The sequence below is a fragment of the Carassius carassius genome, chromosome 4 (genome assembly GCF_963082965.1).
Source record: "Carassius carassius chromosome 4, fCarCar2.1, whole genome shotgun sequence".
In the NCBI taxonomy this organism is placed as follows: Eukaryota; Metazoa; Chordata; class Actinopteri; order Cypriniformes; family Cyprinidae; genus Carassius; species Carassius carassius.
Window position 1 is genome coordinate 11,552,367 of NC_081758.1, and position 24,167 is coordinate 11,576,533.

The window sequence follows — 24,167 nt, forward strand, 5'->3', positions numbered from 1 at the left end:
CCTTGTGGTACCATCCCAAAGAAGTTCAAAATCACTCTCAAGGACCTTTTCCTGGACTGTCCCCAGCTGGTGGAATGACCTCCCAATCTCAATTCGTACAGCTGAGTCTTTACTCATTTTCAAGAAACAGCTAAAGACTCATCTTTTTCGCCTGCACTTAACCAACTAACACTAGCACTTTTCCTTTTCTTGTCTTTTAATTAAAAAAAAAAAAAAACCTACCTATGCGTTCTATACTAGACTAACTGAGACTTGTCATGGCACTTGTATACTGTTGTTGTTCTCTTGTTGACCTGACTGCTTCTGTTGTTCTCATTTGTAAGTCGCTTTGGATAAAAGCGTCTGCTAAATGATTAAATGTAAATGTAATGTAAATGTAACATAATGACAGGAATTTGTCCCAAATACAGAGTGTTTTGTGACTATGTTGTTGTGAATTAATAAGGTCAATTAAAGGTGGTCATCACTGTCACCACACAACAGCGCCCTATTATAGGTCTGAAAAGTGCTCAATCCTCAGTCCATCCTGGGCATTCATGGTATACAAAGCCAGCTAACAAGTCAATTTATTCAGCTATGCAAATCAATTTAATTGAAATCTGTACTGGGAGTGGACAGTTAAGTGTTTTTATTATATAGATAAACCATCTCGGTTACGTCTGTAACCTCGGTTCCCCGAGAAGGGAACGAGACGATGCGTCGATAACGCTTTGGGAACGCATTCTACGTGAGTGCGTCTGAAGCATCCATGTCAACTAGTCCAATGGCAAGAGTGAGCGTCAGGAGTGATGTCACGACCAGGAATTGATAAAAACCCCAACCGGAGCAACCGGTGTTAGCTTCGACAGTGCCGAAGCAAGTCGATCACAGGAACGAAGGAAGTATGGCAGGGAGACGCATCGTCTCGTTCCCTTCTCGGGGAACCGAGGTTACGGACGTAACTGAGACGTTCCCCATCGAGGGAGAGACGATGCGTCGATAACGCTTTGGGAACGAGAATACCCAAACCCCCATATTACAAGTGCCTGAGTGTCAGCCAGAAAAAACCAACGGCTCAAGAATTAAAAACCTGAGACCCAGGAGTAGCGTCCAGGTCTAGGCTATAAAACCTGACGAATGTGAGTGGCGAGGACCAGCCTGCCGCATCGCAAACATCCTGAAGAGAGGCCCCACATAATAAGGCTCTACAGGCCGCCATACTCCTAGTAGAATGAGCTCTGACCCCCAAAGGGCACGGTAGGTCAGAAGACTCATAGGCAAGAAGGATAGCCCCAACTATCCACTTACTAAGTGTCTGTTTAGTGGCAGGAAGACCTAGCTTAGGTGACCCGAAACAAACAAACAGCTGATCGGATTTCCGAAAAGAAAAAGTCCGATGAACATAAGTGTCCAATGCTCGCACCGGGCACAAGAGGTTAGACTTTTCCTGGTCCGATGATGCAAACGGGGGAGGACAGAAAGCCTGCAGAACAAAAGGTCTCGGAACAACGGTCGGTACCTTAGGGACGTATCCCTGCTTAGGGTAGAGAAATGCTTTGACCATCCCAGGTGCAAATTCAAGGCAGGTGGGAGAAACCGAGAGACTGAAGGTCTCCGACTCTTTTTAGGGACGAAATAGCAAGGAGAAAGGTAGTCTTAAATGAAAGAAACTTCTCAGAGACAGAATCTAGGGGTTCAAAAGGAGCCCTAGAAAGGCCTTCTAAAACTATAGCCAGGTCCCAGGCCGGCACTCTAGTACGAGTTGCAGGTCTCAGCCTCAAGGTGCCACGAAGGAAACGAGAGATAAGAGGGTCACGACCCAGAGATGCACCACCCACTGGGGCGTGGAAAGCCGAAATGGCCGCCACGTAAACTTTTAAGGTGGATGGACATAGACCAGAAGTGAAGCGGTCCTGTAAAAACTAAAGAACTGAGCCAACAGAGCAGTGGACGGGGTCACACCGATGTTGGTAACACCAAGAAGAAAAAACATTCCATTTGAGTCTATAAAGTTTCCTCGTAGCTGGAGCTCTGGAGCTAAGAATGGTCTCCACAACCTCAGTCGAGAGACCACTCTCTATGAGTTGCGCCCCCTCAGAGGCCACACCCAAAGCTTCCAAATCTCTGGCCGGGGGTGAAATATAGTGCCCCCGGCCTGAGATAGAAGGTCTTTCCTGATCGGGATCTCCAAGGGAGGACCGTCGAGGAGATGAATCAGGTCCGCAAACCAGATTCAACTCGGCCAGTGTGGAGCTACGAGAAGTAGACTTACTCCGTCCTGGCGGACTCTCTACAGAACTCCTGGGAGCAGAGCAACAGGGGGAAAGGCATACAGACGTAGCCTCGGCCACGTCTGTACCATAGCGTCCAACCCCAGGGGGGCTGGATGAGTAAGGGAGAACCATAGTGGACAGTGCGTCGTGTACTGAGACGCAAACAGATCTACTTCTGCTTGGCCATAAGATTCCCATATGAGCTCCACCACCTCGGGGTGAAGCCTCCATTCCCCTGACCTCAGCACCTGCCTCGACAGGGTGTCTGCTCCAATATTCTGAGTCCCTGGTATATACATTGCCCTCAGAGAGCGTAATTTCCCCACGGACCACAGGAGGATCTGGTGCGCTAATTTGCAGAGTGGGCGCGAGCGCAGACCCCCCTGACGGTTGATGTAAGAGACCACTGATGTATTGTCTGTGCCGACCAGCACATGATGGTCCCTCAGGTCTGGCAGCAAGTGCCTCAAAGCTTTGAAGACCGCCATCATCTCCAGGCAGTTGATGTGCCAAGAGTGATGATGGCTCTCCCACAGACCCTGAGCTGAGCGGCCTTCCATTACCGCTCCCCAGCCGGTAAGGGAAGCATCTGTCGAGATGGCAACCCGATGACAAAGAGCTCCCAATACCGGACCCTGGGACAGGAACCAGTGTTCTCTCCATATGACCAAGGCGCGGAGACACCGCCGCGTGATCTTGATCGTACGAAGTGGGTTTCCCCTCGGGGAGAACCCTCTGGTCCTGAGCCACCACTGTAAAGGTCTCATGCCCAGCAGGCCAAAGGGGATCACATTGGACGCTGCTGCCATGAGACCCAACAATCTCTCGAACTGTTTTACAGTGCGTGACTGGCCTAGCTTTAGCTCTGATGTGGCTGTGAGGATGTTGGCTACACGAGCGGGCGAAAGAGCGGCTCGCATCGTGACCGAATCCCATACCACCCCAAGAAAAGTGGTCCTCTGTAATGGAGATAGCACACTCTTCTTGGTATTGAGCCTCAAACCCAACTTCTGCATATGAGCGAGGACGACATCTCGATGCCGAACCGCCAACTGTTCTGTTGAATGGGTGCAATACAACATAATCTAACATATGGCAACTGAGGATATTGAAACACAGGCGCCAAAAAAGTAGAAAAGTTCAAAAAGTATATGTAAATGGCTTTACTCTGCAAAGTAACAACTACTGACTTGAGACTATTAATCATTCAAAAATGTCTGCAGCAGATGAGGGGACAACATGAAAAGAGCAATAAGAGCAGGTTCTGAACCTCAGACTGCTTGCATCAAAAAAACTACAATCATACATTTGGACAAAAAAAGATTTTAGTGTTCCCCAATCTCCAAAATCCCAGTGACACCACTAAATCACCCCTACGCTTTCAGAAAAAAAGGTACAAAACTGTGATTGGGGCAATATCCTTTCAAATGGTACTAATATATATTTTTAAAGTGTTATTATGTATCTTTAATGGACTAATATGTACCATTAAGTGGTAAATAAGGTGCAAAAATTTACCTTTTTGCTTTTGTACCTTAAGTATACCACCCCAGTGATAGCATTGTACCTTTTTATTTGAGATTGTAAGTTACAATAGTTGAGTTAGAGAAAACAAGTCTAAACGCTTGACTGTGGTCAATCATGTGTGAGTGGACATGCTTTACTACAATATAATACAGGCGAAGGCAACGTCGGTCCTGGAGTGCCGATGTCCTGCAGAGTTTAGCTCTTACCCTGAAAAAAAAAAACCCTCTCTTGTCTGTAGACTTAGTAATCATGAAGACTGTGATTAGCTTGTACAGATGTGTTTGATTAGGGTTAGAGCTAAACTCTGCAGGACAGCAGCACTCCAGGGCTGACGTTGCCTACCCCTGCTATAATAGAAAGACTAATGAGGGTGATTACTCACCTCATTTCAAAATCACCTCATGTGACCTTATCAATAATTCAGGATGAGATTTTTTCTTTTTATCCACAGCAGTGATAGATTTCTGGTAGATGCAGTATAAATGTGGAGTGTAACTGAAACTAACTTAACTGCTTTTCAGGTGTTTCTCAGTTATATTGGTGTTATAGGCTTTTCAGCAAACTGCAAACAGTGAAAACATTATAAAACATGCATAAAACAGTAAAAACTGTTTAGCAAATAAATACTGTTATTAATAAGTTTAAAACAAAATGTGAACATGAGCAAATTGGTGGCAAGTTCATGTGATTTTCTTTTTACTATTTATTGGATGCATTTATGTACAATCTGCTCATGCCCCTCTGAGGATTTAGTAGTGAGTTTATATGGTTGTAGCTTGTTGCTTAAATTTGTAACTACAAATTGTGTCCTCCAACATATTACACTGTATGAAAATCTATTTAACTACTAATTTATTTATTTATCTATTTGGAGGGTTATTAGAGGGTTTATTTATTTATATATTTTAACAATATTGTTTAAACTGTGTGTACTGTATGAAACCATTATAATACTAATAATTAAAAGAAAAATGCAAACGTATATTTGTTCTAAAATAATGGCTTTAAACCTTGTTTATAAGTCCTCGGGCAACAACTCACCCTAACCTCCTGTAAATGTATCTGTTCATTTTATTTGTTTTCTGTCACCCTACACGTAACTTAATCGTTTTAATTAGCATTCTTCTGGCTGATACATTAGAGCATGGTATTACCAAGCTCGTGGGTTTGATTCCAAGGGAATGCATGAAAAAAAAATACCTTAAATCTAACCTTTTCCTTAAATCTCTTTTCATAATGTTACCTTGGATGAAAGCATCAGCCAAATGCATAGACTTAAATTATACAGTAAGTTGTGATTTTAAAGAAGCTTCCCAACACAGGTAGATTGTAAGGAAATCTTAATTTCTGATCACATAGAAAGTAGGACTAAAGGCTCACACTGCTCCAACATTGTGAGGTTTGTGTGTTAAATGTCTTGTTGTTTGTTGAGAATACCAGCTGAGAGTAAAATATTTAATCTGACATCTACTACATCTACAGCGATATCATTGACTTGATTGCAAATAAATGCACAGACACTATTTAACTGAACAGAGATTACATGACTGAATTCAATGATGAACTGCCTTTAACTATCATTTTGCATTATTGACACACTGTTTTCCTAATGAATGTTGTTCAGTTGCTTTGACAAAATGTATTTTGTTTAAAGCGCTATATAAATAAAGGTGACTTGACTTGACTTGTTACATCTATTTTTAGCAGTTGAACAAGCAACTGTGGGTACATTTGCCAAGTGAATGTGAAAGAGATATTGTATTCCTATGATAATATTAATTCTTTCCCTCCTTTTCTAAATACCATTTCCCTCACCTCAGACAGTCAGTCTTTAGTGGTCTTTAGAGATTTCAGAGCTCTGGCTAATTCTCCATGCCATCTGCTTGGGTTTTTATAAAGCCATTGTAATTTCAGTAGCTTCTAAACTTCATCTTCAGAGCTCTTCAGAAGCTTACAGAAGGTCTCTGTAGTTTTACTTTGCTGAATTTAGAAGATTAGCCCTCCAGGGCTATAATGACATTCAGAGGAGGCAGGTGGCTCATACTGGCAAATTATCAATTAATTTACAGCTGACATACACCTGCACTAACACATCCAAAATCTTTAAATAGGAACAGAAAAGGGACAGAATTAGGACTAGGAGTATTTCAAAGGCTGAAAAAAAACAACCTTGGAACTAGTAGGAATAACATATTACAAAATTTTGCACATTATCAAACATTTAGAGAGGAAGTCCCTTATGAAAAGTAGTGTATTTAATGGTCTGTATATATATATATATATATATATATATATATATATATATATATATATATATACTTGTATAACATTAATGAGTACACTGTTATGGCCATGTTTCTTAACGCACTTACGTACATTTTTTTAAAAGCACTTTGCAATTATGAGGAATTAAAGGGTTTACTTTAAAGTACATTTTAATTAATTATGTTTTAATAATATTTTGTCATACTTTAAAGTGTTTACACGGTTGACTAACATGTACTTGATTATAAATTTAACTGAAGTGTGTTTTCTGAAATTGTATTTAAAGTTGATATATTTTGTATTAATTGTTCTTAATTGCAAGTTCATCATCACAAATATGTCATTACAAATCTTTTTAAATACATGATATAGTTTTAAAATGACATTTTGTTCATTCAGCAGTGCACTTTAACCATATAACAAAAACAATAGGAATAATAATGAAATTACATATAAAGATGCACTTAAGTCCTAGTTAATTGAGAAAAAAAGCACTCTTAACTTCAACTAATTGTATTTAATATAAATTCTAACTATAATATGTTTTCATTTAATTGCAAATTACATGCAATTAAGTGTCTGGAAACTTTAAATTTAGTTTGCTAAATACAAAAATTATTATTTAGTACATTATTTAATCAGAACATTATTTGATCAGTAATCAGAACTAGCCAGCCAATATTTGAACATTTAAATTACAGTATGGAAATTGTCATGGGAAGGGGAAATTGTACTATATTGCAGTAAAAATAAATGTTGTAATAAAACAATGAGCAAATATTTTTTTCATAGCACATAAATAGAATACATAATTATGTGTTAAAATATAATTTAATTTCTTTAAATAGCTTTAAAGCAGTTGCTTCTTTATGTTGTTAGGATAACTGTACTGTACAACCATGAGTGGTTCGGGTTGCTCTTTTTTTTTTCCTTTTTTTTTTACAGATCATGCACTTACATGTACCTACTGGCAATATACGGTAACTAAAGGTAAGGTAACTCATTAAAAATGACTAAGAGATCCATTTCAAATAAAATTGCTCTGAGAGAACTGCTGAAAAACAAACACATCCCACATACTCACCTTCACTGTCCAGGCCTCTCATTTTGCCATTTAAATTACAAAATTGAAGTCATTTGTACTAAACACAGAGTCATTCTAACAGGCTTCTCACCCACTGAATGTCACAAATTTGCACATCATTTTTCAAGGTTAGTCATAATGTTTGAGAGAACAAACTAAACTATATAAAGCTGTATTAGTTGAAACTACAATGCAGATGTAAACACTTGAAATGTTACCACAGACCTGTCCAGAACAATCTCATTAAACACATTTGCATTTATTTTTATTAAAGCCCTAAGTACTTAACTGGTCATTAAAACATTAAAGTGATTCGTTTTTGCGTCTTCTAAATTTTTGAGGTATCAGTCATGGCCATGCAGTAATTCGTACTTTGTGCAATGAACCCACGCAGGAACTCAGTAAAAATGCCGGTTTAAATGGTCAGAGCGAGTCATATTGCTCGCACAGAACCTTGGTTGCTGTTATATAAAGTCAGCAATAAAGATATTCACTGAAAGTCTCCATTGACATTCTGTTGGATTCACTAACACTATCAGATTCATTATATCCTGAGAAGTTTATAAAGGCCAAACTATCTTAACAAAGCCAAATACTGGAGGCAGTAATGTGTGTGCTGTTAATAATTCAAGACCTTGAAAATTACAGTGAAGCTTTCCAAACAAAAATAAAGAAAAGAAAAAAAGAAAGTATTGCAAGGAAAAAAAGCATTTAACAAGAAAATGTTACTGCACAAATAAGGAAACTTTCACAAATTTTCATGTTATGATTTAGTACATTTAGTTCAGAACAATGGTTTAGGTCAGACTGCAACTCTAGATGTAAATCAAATATGCAATTAAGGCACAGCAGGGTCAAGATGCACTGTAGAAAAAAAGGCCCCATCCAGACATGCAGTGATTTATAGTGACAAAGTGACCTCATCACAAAACATCTGGTGACTAGAACTGGGTGCATTCGGCAACTTGAGAAGACACTGATCTCAAAGAAAAAAAAAAGATAAAAGGATAATTGATCCTTGCAGTTAGCAATTTTCCAATTTTATATGACTTGTCTCTGACCATATACAGGGACACTTTTAAGAAAAGTGAAAAATAAAAAATCTTATCTGAGATCACAAATATTCAACATAAGTTTAAATAACTGAGCAGCTTGTAAAATTAACAAATAAATAATTTGTTATTTGGCTATCAAATAATTTGTTATAAAATGTGTTAAATGTATAAAAGTAGGCAAAACCGTACAAGTCATTAGATGTAGTGAAAACATTATTAAATACCTTTCTGATTTTTTAAGATTTTTATAGACAAAAAAGGAAGATGCTGCAAAGGTGATTTTCTATGGAAGTAAAAAGGTCCACTGTTCTGTAGGGTTTAAAACAGAAAAGTGAAAACTGGCTTTTTGGTGAGATTACATACATAAATTATTCCTACCTGGTCTCAAAATCTCCATTACCTGAGCTTAGAATTTTAATAATTGAAATTTCAACTTCATTTACTAAAGGTGTTTTTTTTTTTGTTTTTTTTTTAAGGGAAGTGGCATTTAAAAAGAAAAATGGATGTCTACATTTTATGCTGAAAAAACATGTCCATTCTAGCTTATGTTTACATAGAAAAACAATGGAAACATGGTAAAGAGAAATGCAAATTGCAGTGCAGTGCCATAGAACTCAAAAACTTACTCAAGTACTTGTAGTCCATGTTAAGTCTGAATCCTATAATTTCCTGGTCTCTATAGACATTTTTCATATTCTTTCAAGACTGAATTACTGTATGTCCATATATTATCCATTGCATAGCTAAAAAACAACAGTGTATTTTCTCTTGGTTTACATCATGACCACAGCAAAACCACACAGTAGTCTCCATTTTATCACAACCCATCATGATCTCATCATCAGCACAAACCTTTCCATCAAGCTGAAGCAACCAACTGGCACAAACATCGCTAATGCTCATCATTGCCACCCATCACTAAATAATTCCTTCTACTCAGCTTGTCCTTGAGGCTGCTGGATGATGATGATGAGACAGGTGTTCTGGATGATTCAGAGAACATGCCTCTCTGCTCCCCATTATTTTCTTACAATTGACAGTATCCCGGAAAACCTGCCATATACAGTACCCTATTTTTACAGACTCAATATTATATATAGTCAGTTTCGGTTATTTGTCATTTGACAGACACTTTTAAATCTAAAACATATTAAACATATACTTATGGCAGAGACAGTCATAAGGTTAAGCAGGGATTAAGCACTTTGCTCAAGGGCACAGTGATGGTTTTATATTGATCACCACTTCCAAGGTCTAAACATACAACAGTTGGTTTAACAGCCGAAATCTTCAGCCATTACATGAAAAACAAGTGTATCCCCATCAACTGGAAAGGATAAAAATTGCCCAATTGACCATAGCACAATGGCAACAATACAGTGTTTGAATGTCACATCTAAATGTTTAGCAACAGACAACCAATCAGAAACAGAATGTGTGAGTCATATCATGAGTATTGTACCATTACAGAAACTCTGCTGGTTGTAAAACAGTCAAGGAGAATTTATGTATCAATGGTTTTGAGAGAAAAAGTGAGACAAGTCATTATTTAAGGTAAGGCAGTGCAGGCAAAACCATTGTTCTATTTTTGTATTTTTAACCTCCCCAATGGTACACTACAATGTAAAAAAAAACTCTAATATTTACAGTAAAATACCAGCAGCTGTGGTTGCCAGAACTTTACCGTAAAAAAAATATGGTAGCAACATTTTAGGTTTTACAGACTTTACTTAAATTCACAGTAAATACCAGTTACCTGATATAATGTTAAAATACCAACCTATTGAAGTACTAATGTCTGTTCCGTGCCGCTGTGATATGCTGATAACCATCAAAAACAGGTGGTGATGAGAAAGTCACATGATGAATCAAAGCTTATCACAAAAAGCTTTTCCACAAGCTGAGAAAGTAAATACAAATATAAGGTGCTCAGTGTCATTCACACAAACACTAAACACCATAATGGTAACTTACGATACTGAAATAATGCAATAAACATTAAAAGGATAGTTCACCCAAAAATTAAAGTTTGATGTTAATTTACAGTACTTACCCCCAGGGCATCCAAGATGTAGGTGATGTTGTTTCCTCAGTAGAACACAAACAAAGGTTTTGAACTCAAACCGTTGCAGTTTGTCAGTCTTATAATGGAAGTGAATGGGAATCATGGGTAAAACATACAATAATAAAAAAAAAACATACACAAACAAATCCAAGTTAAACCCTACGGCTTGTGACAATACATTGATGTGTTAAGATACAAAACGATCAGTCTGTGCAAGAAACTGAACAGTATTTTTATTGTTTTTACCTCTGATGCAATGCCTGAGCTGTCTGAACTGTAGGAGCACGTCCTCGACTTCTTCTTGCTTTATGGTGGATCACGGATCACTTATAAGTGACTGACAGACTGCAGTGGTTTGAGTTCAAAATCTTTGTTTGTGTCCTACTAAAGAAACAAAGTCGCCTAAATGTTGGATGCCCTGGGGGTAATCAGATAAACATAACATTTTGGGTGAACTATTCCTTTAATTAAACAACACGATTCCCGATTCCACCGAGGAGGCGGTGGCGGCGGGGTCTGCTCACAATTCGCCCGAGGTGGCGGCCACTCACAGTTCCCCCGAGGCGGCAGGGGCGTCCGCTCACAGTTCCCCTGAGGCGGCGTCCGCTCTAAGATCCCCCGGGGCAACGGTGGCGTCTGCTGAAAATTTCCCCCGAGTTGGCGGCGGTGTCCACTTTCAGATCCCCCGAGTTGGCGCCGATGTCCGCTCTCAGTTCACCCGAGGTGGCGGCGGTGGTGGCGTCCGCTCACAGTTCCCCCGAGGCGGCGACATCTGCTCTCGGTTCCCCTGGGGCAAACCTTTCTACCTTTTTCTCCAGGCCCTCTTCCACTACACGGGCCTGGCCCTCCATCCTTCCCCCTCATCCACCTCCGTTCTGCCTCCCTCTGTGATTTTTAACTTTGGAGTGTCTGGGATCCACTCCTTAAGGGAGGGGTTCTGTCACAGTCTTCTGTCTTTCTGTCACTGTTTGGTGCCATGTGCTCTCTCCTATGCTACACCTGTGTTTCTCCCTTGCTCCCGGACTCATTTAACTTCACTCCGCACACCTGTCTCTCAATCACACACACAGCTGTTGCTCATTGTCATGGACTATATATTCTCGTCTAACACACCACTCTGTCTGGCTGTATTAATTGTTATATGTTAATGTTAATCGTGTTTGCATTTCCTTGCATTTGAGACCCCGGCCTGGATATGTGCCCAAGGTTCTGACCACTCCCTTCTGAGACCAGGTGGTGAATCTGCAAGCACTGCCCCTGGAGGAGGCAGATCCAGCCAGTTTCTTCCCATATGTTGGGCAACAGGTAATTGGCGGGAAGGGCTGGCTCTGTGTCACGCTTGCTGTGCCATTCCCCCTAACACGGGGATGCGAGTGCCTTTCTTTTCCCAGTAGAGTTCCCAGTTGGCATACCCTGGTTGAGCCCTCTCCAGCACCCTCGGCAGGCAGACTTGGTGGAGCAGTCTGTCGCCAGGCCCAGTACTGGTGTTAGCATGCCCAGAGTTCCGGTCAGCCCCCGTACTGGGCTAGGTGTCCATTTGGCTTGATTCCCTACGGATAATCATATATGTGTATTCTTTCACAGTAAGGTTTCCCTCTTGTTAAACCTGTGTCTTCCCTTGACAGACCCTTGTCAGTCTCTTCTGGCAGCTGTTCCATCCCTACTCTAAGACAGGACCTGCCTCAGAGACCCATTCCATATGTAGTACTGCCCCCTGGGTCTGCTCACAATTCCCCCGAGGCGGCGGCCACTCACAGTTCCCCCGAGGCGGCAGGGGCGTCCGCTCACAGTTCCCCTGAGGCGGCGTCCGCTCTAAGATCCCCCGGGGCAACGGTGGCGTCTGCTGAAAATTTCCCCCGAGTTGGCGGCGGTGACCACTTTCAGATCCCCCGAGTTGGCGCCGATGTCCGCTCTCAGTTCACCCGAGGTGGCGGCGGTGGTGCCGTCCGCTCACAGTTCCCCCGAGGCGGCAACATCTACTCTCGGTTCCCCTGGGGCAAACCTTTCTACCTTTTTCCCCAGGCCCTCTTCCACTACACGGGCCTGGCCCTCCATCCTTCCCCCTCATCCACCTCCGTTCTGCCTCCCTCCATGATTTTTAACTTTGGAGTGTCTGGAATCCACTCCTTAAGGGAGGGGTTCTGTCACAGTCTTCTGTCTTTCTGTCACTGTTTGGTGCCATGTGCTCTCTTCTATGCTACACCTGTGTTTCTCCCTTGCTCTCGGACTCATTTACCTTCACTCCGCACACCTGTCTCTCAATCACACACACAGCTGTTGCTCATTGTCATGGACTATATATTCTCGTCTAACACACCACTCTGTCTGGCTGTATTAATTGTTATATGTTAATGTTAATCGTGTTTGCATTTCGGTTGCTGCTGATTCTGATCTTGTCCTTGTTATCTGTTCTGTTTTGTTTTTGCCTTGTTTGTTTCATTTTCAATTTTTCCCTGCATTTGGACCCAGAACCCTGTTTCTTCCTCGGCGCCCTTCACCGCGCCGTGACATTGTTATTTAACTGGTTTATTTTTTTTTTCCATAAAATATGTAAAAACAAATTCTGGCTGCTGAAATTATTTTCTTATTTATGAAATGATGAAAACAAACATCTAAAAATCCCACCATAAAAACCTTTTTCTCTAATTTGTCAACAAAATGAAACCATAATTTTGAAAATTTTGAACCTGTTTATGTAATGTTCAGCTTTCTGTTCTGGAAGATTATTCAAATTAGTGCATATTTAATTACATAATATATAATTTACAAATTTAACATTTCAGGAAACTTGTAATGCAAAACAATTTTCTTAGTGTTCTGTGATTAATCAACAGGGGGAAGTATGGTTCCCTATCTGTCAGTCACTACGAGTTATATAATCTCTGAGATTTAGAGAAAACGCCAATGAAAATTGGCTAGTGAATTTAACATACCTGAGCCACTCCCCGTGCCCACGGTTATAAATAGGCGACAGGTGCATTCACTCATTCAGATTGTTGCTTCAGGAGACAAGTGGTTGAATGAAAGCTGTTATACTCCACAAAGCCATTCATTTGCTGTGTGTCGAGAAGCTGTTCTGGTTGGTGGTACGGCGTGAACAGTGGTATCCCTTTCAGCAATTCCCCTGGGCACTTCAACTAAAAGAGCAGATTTCCGAAAAAAGAGCCAATCACGGACGATTCGCGTCTTTTTAAAGATGACATTTCGTACGTGTCCTTCTGGATGCGGCCATTTCCTGTCCTCTGACAACAGTCACAAGTGTTGTCTTCCGTGTCTGGGCATTCAGCACGCTGAAGATGCGTTCATGGATGGTTGCATGTGTGACCATGGCAATGCTGCGATCACGTCTCTCCTTTCTTAATGGGAAAGGAGCAGACCCCTCTGTCACTACCCGTTCCAGTTTTTCTGCCATGAGCAGAGGACCGCCGGCTAGTGCTCTGGGAGATTTGAAGGTGACAGTGAGAGCTTCTCTGCCGGGCCACGCCCCACGGACCTCACACCCCTTTCGCAGTGCTTGTCCTGTACTGCTGCTGGATGATTCTGCTGGGCTGTCTTACGGCAGTCCCAGTAGGTCATTCGTTCTGCCACCGGGGATCAGATGTTGATTCCAGCATCGGGGGATGGGCTATTGACCTCTGTGGATGAAGATTCGGCGGGGCTGCCCCCCTCAGGTGTTGTTGCCAGTGCCGAATCGGACCCAGAGTTGACAGCCGTGCTTTCCCGGGCAGCTGTGATCATCAGGATGGAGGTGAATGTTTGGTTCTCGGGTGGAGAGCATGGCTCACAACCACATTTTGCTCTGGTTCCTTTCTTCCCAGATGTGCATAGGGAAGTGATGCAGTCATGGATGGCTCATTTTTACGGCCAGAGTGCGATTGCGGTGCACTTGTGTCTGCAAAACGCAGTCAATCTGGCCAGTTCCTCCGAGAACAGGGGGAGTTTTGCTGTGATGACTCAGAACGCAATGCTTTCTGGGCCATCCAACACAACTGCCCATCACTTCACCACTGCGGTTATGTCGACTGTCCCTTTGGTGCCACTTGTACGGAATTTGGGGGCTTGGTTTCACTGCCCAACCCGTCACGCCTGCTCATTCGGACGGTTCAACTCAGTTACACGATTCAGTTTGCCCGATGACCTCGCAAGTTCAATGGCGTTCTCGAGACTTCGGTGGCAGTCTCTGTCTTGTGCGAGGGAAATTGCTGTCATGCTGGCGAAGGATGCAATCAAGCCGGTCCCTCCAGCCGAGATGAGGAGCGGGTTTTACAAGCCTTACTTCATCGTACCCAAGAAAAGCGGTGGCCTTCGACCTATCCTAGATCTGCGAGTCTTGAATCGGGCCCTTCACAAGCTCCCGTTCAAGATATTGATGCAGAAATGTATTATCAAATGTGTCCAAACCCAGGATTGGTTTGCAGCGATCGACCTGAAGGACGCAGAGTCTTGATCCTCCCTCGCCACAGATTGTTTCTGAGATTTGTGTTCGAGGGTCAGGCATGGCAGTATGAAGTCCTCCCCCTTGGGCTCTCCCTGTCCCCCCATGTCTTCACGAAGGTCACAGTGGGTGCCCTTGCCCCACTCTAGGAAGTGGGCATCAGGATCCTCAACTATCTCGTAACTGGCTTACTGTGCCCCAATCCCGAGAGGAGTTGTGCCATCACAGGGAACTGGTGCTTCAGCACCTCAGTCAGTTGGGGCTTCAGGTCAACCGAGAAAAGAGCAAGCTCTCCCCTGTGCAGAGAATCTCTTATCTCGGTATGGAGTTAGACTCAGTGAGTATGACGTCACCTCTCACCAGCAAACGTGCCCAGTCAGTGCTGAAATGCCTGAGTTCCTTCAGAGGCAGGACAATGGTAACACTGAAGCACTTTCAGAGGCTCCTGGGGCATATGGCATCCACAGCCGCAGTCACGCTGCTTGGATTGCTTCATTTAAGGCCACTTCAGCACTGGTTGCACTCCCAAGTCCCGAGATGGGCATGGCGCTGCGGTAAAAATCATGTCACCATCACAACAGCAGGCAGCTTCAGGGTCCTGGACAGGACCTCAACTGCTTTGGCACATCAACTGTCTGGAGTTGCTGGCTCCCCTTGGGCATGGATGCACTGGCACACAGCTGAACACAGACACTGTTCAAGGTCAGGAAGGACAAGGAACAGGTCCTGTTGGTTGCACCTTAATGGCCCACCCGGACCTGGTTTTCGAAACTCATGCTCCTCGTTACAGCCCTTCCCTGGCGCATTCCCCTAAGGAGGGACCTCCTCTCTCAGGGGATGGGCACCATATGGCACCCAAGTCCAGATCTTTGGAACCTCCACGTGTGGCTTCTGGATGGGACGCGGCAGACCTAAGTGATCTGCCACCGGTGGTGGTAGACACTATCACTACGGCTAGAGCCCCCTTCACGAGGCAGGCCTATGCTCTGAAGTGGAGTCTGTTCACGAATTGGTGTTCTTTTCACTGAGAAGACCCCTGGAGATGCTCGGTGAGAGTCATGCTTTCTTTCCTGCAGGAGAGGTTGGAGCGTAGGCTGTCACCCTCCACCTTGAAAGTGTATGTGGCTGCCATTGCAGCCCATCACGATGCAGTGGATGGCCGGTCCCTAGGGAGGCATGACTTGATCGTTAGGTACCTGAGGGGTGCCAGAAGGTTAAATCCTCCTAGGACTCCCCTGATACCTTCCTGGGACCTCTCTATTGTTCTGGCTGGACTTCAGATGGGTCCCTTTGAGCCACTGGATTCAGTCAAGCTCAAGTTCATGTCTCTTAAGACAGTGCTCACAATCGCGCTCACTTCCATCAAGAGGGTCGGGGACCTCAAAGCATTTTGAGTAAGTAAAGAGTGCCTTGTGTTTGGGCCAGCCTACTCTCACATTGTCCTGAGACCCCGGCCTGGATATGTGCCCAAGGTTCTGACCACTCCCTTCTGAGACCAGGTGGTGAATCTGCAAGCACTGCCCCTGGAGGAGGCAGATCCAGCCAGTTTCTTCCCATATGTTGGGCAACAGGTAATTGGTGGGAAGGGCTGGCTCTGTGTCACGCTTGCTGTGCCATTCCCCCTAACACGGGGATGCGAGTGCCTTTCTTTTCCCAGTAGAGTTCCCAGTTGGCATACCCTGGTTGAGCCCTCTCCAGCACCCTCGGCAGGCAGACTTGGTGGAGCAGTCTGTCGCCAGGCCCAGTACTGGTGTTAGCATGCCCAGAGTTCCGGTCAGCCCCCGTACTGGGCTAGGTGTCCATTTGGCTTGATTCCCTACGGATAATCATATATGTGTATTCTTTCACAGTAAGGTTTCCCTCTTGTTAAACCTGTGTCTTCCCTTGACAGACCCTTGTCAGTCTCTTCTGGCAGCTGTTCCATCCCTACTCTAAGACAGGACCTGCCTCAGAGACCCATTCCATATGTAGTACTGCCCCCTGGGTCAGTCGATATCAGTATCTTCACATGTCACCTCCCTACGGGTAGGATGTGGTATCCGAAGCGTCCTTTTCGTAATGTTCGCTTCCACATCATTTTGCCAAGGTGAAAGAACAAATAGGGAAGATTTGAAGCAATCTTTCATCGAATGTTGAAATTCCTTCCACTAACATTTTGTGGGCTGAACAGCAGCTTGGCCTTCTCCAGCAGCGATGTACTCACCCTTTGGCCCCTTTGGTACCTAGGTCAGTGAATTTGCGCTGGAGCTTTGGGAAGGTTACGACCTTAAGCGTAGCTTTCGTGGCATGCCACGTCTTGTCGAAAATTGCAGCGCCACAGGGTTGTGACGTGATCAGGTTGTGGTGTTTTTCATAGGACCCCATATGTCGTTCCACATAACTCGTAGTAACCAACAGATAGGAAACATCATGATTATGTACGAAACCCTCATTCCCTGATGGAGGGAATGGAGATGTAATGTCCCCATGCCACAACCTTGAACCATTCGCTGTTGCTGGGACACGTTCTCGGCTCCTCAGTGTAAATCTGAATGAGTGGATGCACCTGTTGCCTATTTATACCTGTGGGCACGGGGAGTGGCTCAGGTATGTTAAATCCACTGGCCAATTTTCATTTCCGTTTTCTCTTAAACTTAGAGATGATTGGCCTCCCAAGTGAGACCCCATATGTCGTTCGACATAACATCTCCGTTCCCTCCATCAAGGAACGAGGGTTACGTACGTAACCGAGACATTATATCTATTAGTTACAATTTTTACCCTTTTCACCTGTGTTTTTTTGCCCTGAACTGGTTGCATGCTGTATTTAGTCAATCATGGCTGTTGGACACTGCAAATACGCAAATCAAGGCTTGTTTACACCAACACAAATATCAAAAACTTTGTTGCGTAAAATATTTAAATATTTTAATTTGAAAGAACGGCTGTTAATATGATTTTCGTTGTTGTTTTCCCCAGAGTTACATGCCTAGAGCCAATGCTCTTACATAAACTATGACTTGGTGCTCACGCTTAAACTTCTTTGCTAAACAACAGTAGCTCTGTTTCCTTTCAAAGTTGTGAATAAAACTGGAATATTGAATAAAACAGGCAAATAAAGCACCTTTATCCTCTAATGTTCACTTTCTTATGGAAACTGGCATTAAGTATCAGTAATAAAATAATAAGAAGTTACTTCAATCACGGAAGCCTATGACATTTTTTTCTACATAATAAATTAGTTGTGCCTCAAAGCGTACAGATGAAATGCAACAACAAACGCTGTCATGTTACCTTACATTCAGTGGTGGATGAGACAGTTCTGGGAGGTAATTATACCAGATCATTTTAATTAAAGGCTTATGGTTAGGCATTTCGTAATGACTTAAACAATATTTGAAATAGTGTACAATGATCTTTTTTTGCTCATCCAGGAATGTATTTGTTAAATGTGCTTCCATTGGACTTTATGTAATGAAATGACAGAGTATAAGGAATTGACTCTTGTCTCTGTTTTTTTTTTGTATATATAATTTTTGCAAATACAAAAATTTGAATCCAATCATCTTCGACCGTAGGCAGGGAAACTCCCCGACCGTACAGATCCTTTAGTGTACCTTTAAATTATATATAAACAAATGACAAAAGAACTGTGTTTAGTTCAACTGCTGTCACAGTGTATGCAGCCAAACAAGCAGCAAAAAGCAATTTAGCTGTAATAATGCTAGAGTGTTTCCCTTTGGTCCGCATCAGCTTTTACTACCCCCTGTGCACTGAGGTATCCACACAAAACAAATTAGGCAGAATCTGTGATGTACATGTAACGCACGTCCTGATATTGCTAAGTTAGATGTGTTCCTATGTCAACATATTTTGTTGACCCTGGAACAACATTTTACTCAAAAAATGTAGTCTTGACCATGTCACTACACCTAAACCTAACCTTAACCATGAGTGATCCTTTAAATCAGAGGAAATGATAGATGAATGACACTGATGTACAAGCACCTAACAGTGATTGGAAGCATAAATTTCATAAAATCTATAAACTTGTTCTTCAAATATGATTGGTTAATCACAATGTTATTCCAGGGTCAATAAAGATGTTGTCCCAGGAACATGTCTCACTTGGTAAAATCAGGTTCTGCTACATGTAACATTTATCTCAAAGAATTGTTCTCCTACGTTTTGCCATATCCTAATGAACAGAATTAGCTAAAAAAAAACAGGATGACAGCTGAAATTATACAGTGGTAATGTTTAGGTGACCAGGTAATTTCATCACGATGGTCATATATAAAATCACTCCATTCATAGTTACAAAGGCCAGCAGGACCTTTATATTTATATACACTACACTTTTTATCCAACACACATACTTAGCGTACACGTAAATCTTTTGCACATAATATACATGTACATACATGGAACACACTATACTACTTATATTTATATTTATATACACATACACTTATTTATCCAAACACACATACTTAGCGTACAGTTACAATTTTTCCACATAATATACATGTACATACATAAATGCTCTTTTTAATATACCTGCCATACATTGTCAATTTGTATATTGTCAATCCTTACCCACCTATTTGTATTTTTTTGTATTTTTTATTCCTTATTGTGTTTTTTGTTCTGTCGCTGTTATGTTGCACTGCGGAGCTCTGTCACGAAAACAAATTCCTCGTATGTGTGAACATACCTGGCAATAAAGCTCATTCTGATTCTGATTCTGATTCTTCTGATTCTGATAATCATGGTAATATTGCCAATGCTATGGGCTTAAATTCACACAATAAGGATTTTATAGCAGTAAAGACATATATATAGGCTATATATTTTTCTAATATTTTTGAATGCTACAGTATTTGTTTTTATGTAATATTTTGACATCTTAAGCAATTCATTTTTCACATGCATACAATTGTGCCTGAAACTGACATTGTGTAATTGTTTCTTATTTGCTTCACTTTCTAACCTTCCCATATCTCTGATGTGGAGACATCAATTACATTATCTCCCAGTTGTGCTATTCCTTTCCACAGGTGTAAACCTCTATCCTCTACCATAGGGATGGGATTTCACAACACTGATGACCAGGTGTTAATTTATTTCACAATAGCCTGCACAGCACGATTCCCTCGACTCCAACTGGCCCTCAAAACATACTCTTAGTAATTCGTGCCTCTCACATGCTGCTGGGGTGGGGGGCATTATTGATGTTCTTTTTGTTTAAAGCTCAAATCTGTATGCATGATTAACAATGGATGTGTTTGAAGTCTGTCGGATCAAACCAGATGAGGGCAGTGAAGGTTTGATGGTGTGGTGCCCCAGCAATCTACAAAGCCAGATGCAACATATGGGAAATATGAAGACTATGTCTTGTTTGCCTTGTTCTGGGAAGCCTATGCAAGCTCTCATTCAGGCTAGAAGATGACAAGAATAAAAAGTGGGTTAAAAAGTCGTAAACTATTAAAAATGTCACTTTGCATTTAATTATCTAATTATAATGCCCACTGTACAATTCTTTGTTTGAATTTCCAAGTACTCTAAATTTAGACCATGATCAAAACAATCTACATAATCTACTACACGGCTTTTGCCATCTGATTGATACTTTATAATTTTCAGCAAGTAAAACTCTTTTATAATTCTAAAAATGTCCAGCCTTATGTTGTGTTTCATGTGTCATGTGGTTCAACATAAGGCTGTGGTTCATGTGTCTTCATGCTGTGAAATGTTTATTGATTATTATAAAGTAAGAGTAAAGTTTATTGGAATATTTCAAGATGAACACTTACGCAACTGAAGAAACTAAATCATTTGAATCAATATTTAAATAAAAATATAATGTTCATAAATAGAAAAAAATTAACAAGCCATTAAATAATACTTCTCACCTTGTAGTAAGCTCTTTACATCTGAGGAAGGAAAGCCACAGACCATTTTCATTACTTTTCCCCAAGTGCCTTGGTTGTTGGAAAGGACTAAATGGGCTTTTTAAGTGCTTCATGACATTGTGCAAAATAGCTTGATCTGGAGGCTATCTTTTTTATTGCAGTAAAAACATCAAAGCAGCATATGCCACAATCTACCTCGAGTGCTATAACCATTTTATCCTCATTTTCTGTTTCAATGTGCTGTGGAGTGCATCATTGTGTGTGTGGTACATGAAGGAAGCACACAGTAAAACAATGCTCTTGAATGACTGTGACCTTCAGATCTAATTTTCACACAGATTGAAAATTACAAAATATGTTAACATGTTATACCTCTTAATGAATGCTCATATTTAGGATGTGTAAATCAGTTTACAATGGGTGCTTTATTGGTACCAACTGGCAGTGATTATATCATATGGCAATACTATTTTATGCACAGAATTATATGATACACAGGGTTTCTATATAAATATGACGTAAATACCAAGACGTATCCACAGAATGTGGGTAATGCATTCGCCATCAACTGGAAGACTGATTACATTTATAATAAATAAATGATCCCATTACACCAGTAATTGGCATCACTGACTTCAAAATTAAGCTATACTATATGATTTCTAGGATTATTACTAAAACACACACACACACACACACACACACACACACACACACTTTTAACATATCCATACATACTGCATAAGGAACACATTTTTCTGCCATCGAAGCAATTAAAGCTCTCAACAATTGTTCACCCCAAAATTTAATCTTGCTAAAATGTACTCACCCTTAGAAAAAGCTGAATTGTAAGAAAATCCATGATTAAGATGTTGTTCACTTCAAACCATTGCTTATGGCTAAAATACTAGTCCTCTGTCCAAAATATTGCAATAGCTATTCCTGAATGAATGTCCCAAAATCTACCTTAGACAAAATTAGTAGCTACATGTGGACCAATTAAATATTTGGTTTCAATAATTAAGATTAAAAAAACAATATTGATTTCTAAAGCCACTTTTTATTTGTCTGTTCAATGCTTTTGTCTGTCACAGTAATGTCTTTGAATTATTTGGGGGCTTTTCTAAGAAAATATTAACAGACTGAGATTTTTAAGAATGGATTGGTGGGCCTAAAGTTGTTCTGCTTATTTAGCATCTATAATATTTTCTTAATTTCAAAACTGTATTTTTATATGCAAGCTTTTGGCTAATTGATTGTCTCTTCTATCATCTAATACTGATCAGACATCAATGAATTTCTCATTCATTATTTGGCATTGTCATCATTGGTGACATGATTTCTTTGTTTTGGCAAGACCCACATAAACAGATGCACAAACACACTTGGCCAGGAGAGAATCATTATAAGGTCTCATAAGCATTTATTATGTCTCTTGCATGGTACAGGGAACAACAGCCCCTGTATCAGTGGCTAATGAGATTGAAGAGAATAAAGCACATGTTTTGCACGGGTCACTCAAATGGGTCCACTGCTGATTACATTTGCTTCCATGTGCTTGTTATATTTATTAGACCGGTGAAAAAGAAAAAGCATCCCATGCAAGCCTGTGGAGATTTAATCCAAAGTATAAATAAAGCGGAGGCTGCTGTGGGTCTTTAAGGCATTACCATTTCAATCACACCTCATTTTAGTTTTCATTTTCTTTGTAATGTTTTGGCTGTACTGCACATCTACCTGTGTATTGGCAAGACAGAGACTGATGCACTTCGCCATCCACATCAAATAGATTAGCACATTCAGGGTGACACAGAAGGGGTTAAGTATCATGCTGTACCTGTGAACAGATCTGAGATCTTCCAGTACGTTTGTGGTAATATAAGCAGTTTTTCCATTATTGGTTATTGTGCCATAAGTGGGGGGTAAGTTTTCCCCAAACACATGGAAATCCTTTTGTTGCAAACAAATGAATGCATTTTTTCACACTGAATTCACAATGAAGTTAGTAGTTATGCTTGTGTGATGCAAAATACTGTACATTACACACACAATAAACAAATAAATAAATAATTAAATAAAAATCCCTCATCTCACTCTAATATGCACATTAAAAAATTAACATTCTGTCATCATCTACACATGCTTATGTCATTCCAAATCATGTTACTTTCTTCCTGTCACGGTTCGTGAATGCACCGTCTCCAGCTGTATTCATGTTATGTCATGTTGATTGTTTCATGTGGGTGTTGCCGCTGATCAGGTGCAACTCATTCCAACGGCCTATTTAACGCCCTGTCTTTCGTCTCCTGTTTGTCAGATCGTTATTTGTAGGTTCATGTCTGATGTCTCGTTCGTGTGTTCCTGCCTTGCTTTGTCTCCTGTCTGGTTACTGTTGGATCTTCACCTTCACGCACAGATTATCGTCACCGCACTTGGAGTTACCGCCACCGTCATCTGCATCAGCACACGCCACTCTCCTACTCACCAGTCTGTGCTGCCATCGTGGATCCTGCGTCATTCTCCGACCTCCCATCATCTCATCATTTCTAATAAACTCTGTTTACTTGCTTTTGTCTCCTGTCTTCCATACTCGAGTGTCACAGAACGATCTGACCAACATGGAGGCAGTGAGTACTCAACCATTGGTTCTGGAGGAATTTCTCAGCGCCAGTGTTCGGAGGATGGACTCCCAGGAGAGGAGTCTTAACGACACTGGTCGCGCGGTTCAAGCCTTGTTGACGCAGGTGTCCGAGCTCACCCAACAATTCCATCTTCTTTGAGCTCCCACTGGGCCACCCACACCGCCTGTCCTCCCTACACCACCAGTGACCGCCTCCCAGCCAGAACCACGCCTCCCTATCCCGGAGACATACTCGGGTGAGCCTAACTTCTGTAGAGCATTTCTAACCCGCTGTGACATGCACTTTTCCCTTCAGCCAAGAACCTTTTCTAACGAAAGAGCCAAGGTGGCCTTCGTATTGACGCTGCTCTCTGGGAGGGCGGCACTATGGGGGACAGCAGTGTGGGAGAACCAGGACCCTCCGCCGAGATGAGGCGGGTCTTTGATCTGGCGGAGAGGCTGCCAGGAGGCTGGCGGAGTTACGCCAGCAGGAGAGATCCGTCTCAGACTATTCAATCGAGTTCCGGACCCTGGCGGTGGAGTGCCATTGGAACGAGGAGGCGCAGTGGGACATGTTCCTGCATGGGCTGGCTGACCGCGTCCAGAGGGAGATCTACGCCCTGGATCTTCTCCCGTCCCTCAATGGACTTATTGAGCTGGCACTATGGGTCGACGCACGTCTGACACAGATGGAGAGGAGGAGTCTACTCAGCACCCCATCCAGGGGACCGGCAGACGTGCGATTCAGCGGCGGGGACGCGGCCAGCCCCGTCTACGATCACGAGCCCATGCAGGTAGGGCGAGCTCGGCTTTCCCGGGAGGAGAAGGAGAGGCGGAGGTCCCTGGGCCTATGCCTTTACTGCGGGGGGGCCGGACATCAAGCCCATGCCTGTCCGGTAAAAGGCTAGGCCCGGTAGTACGTATGAGGCTACTATCGGTTGGGATCTCCGCCGAGAAGACCTCGTCACCA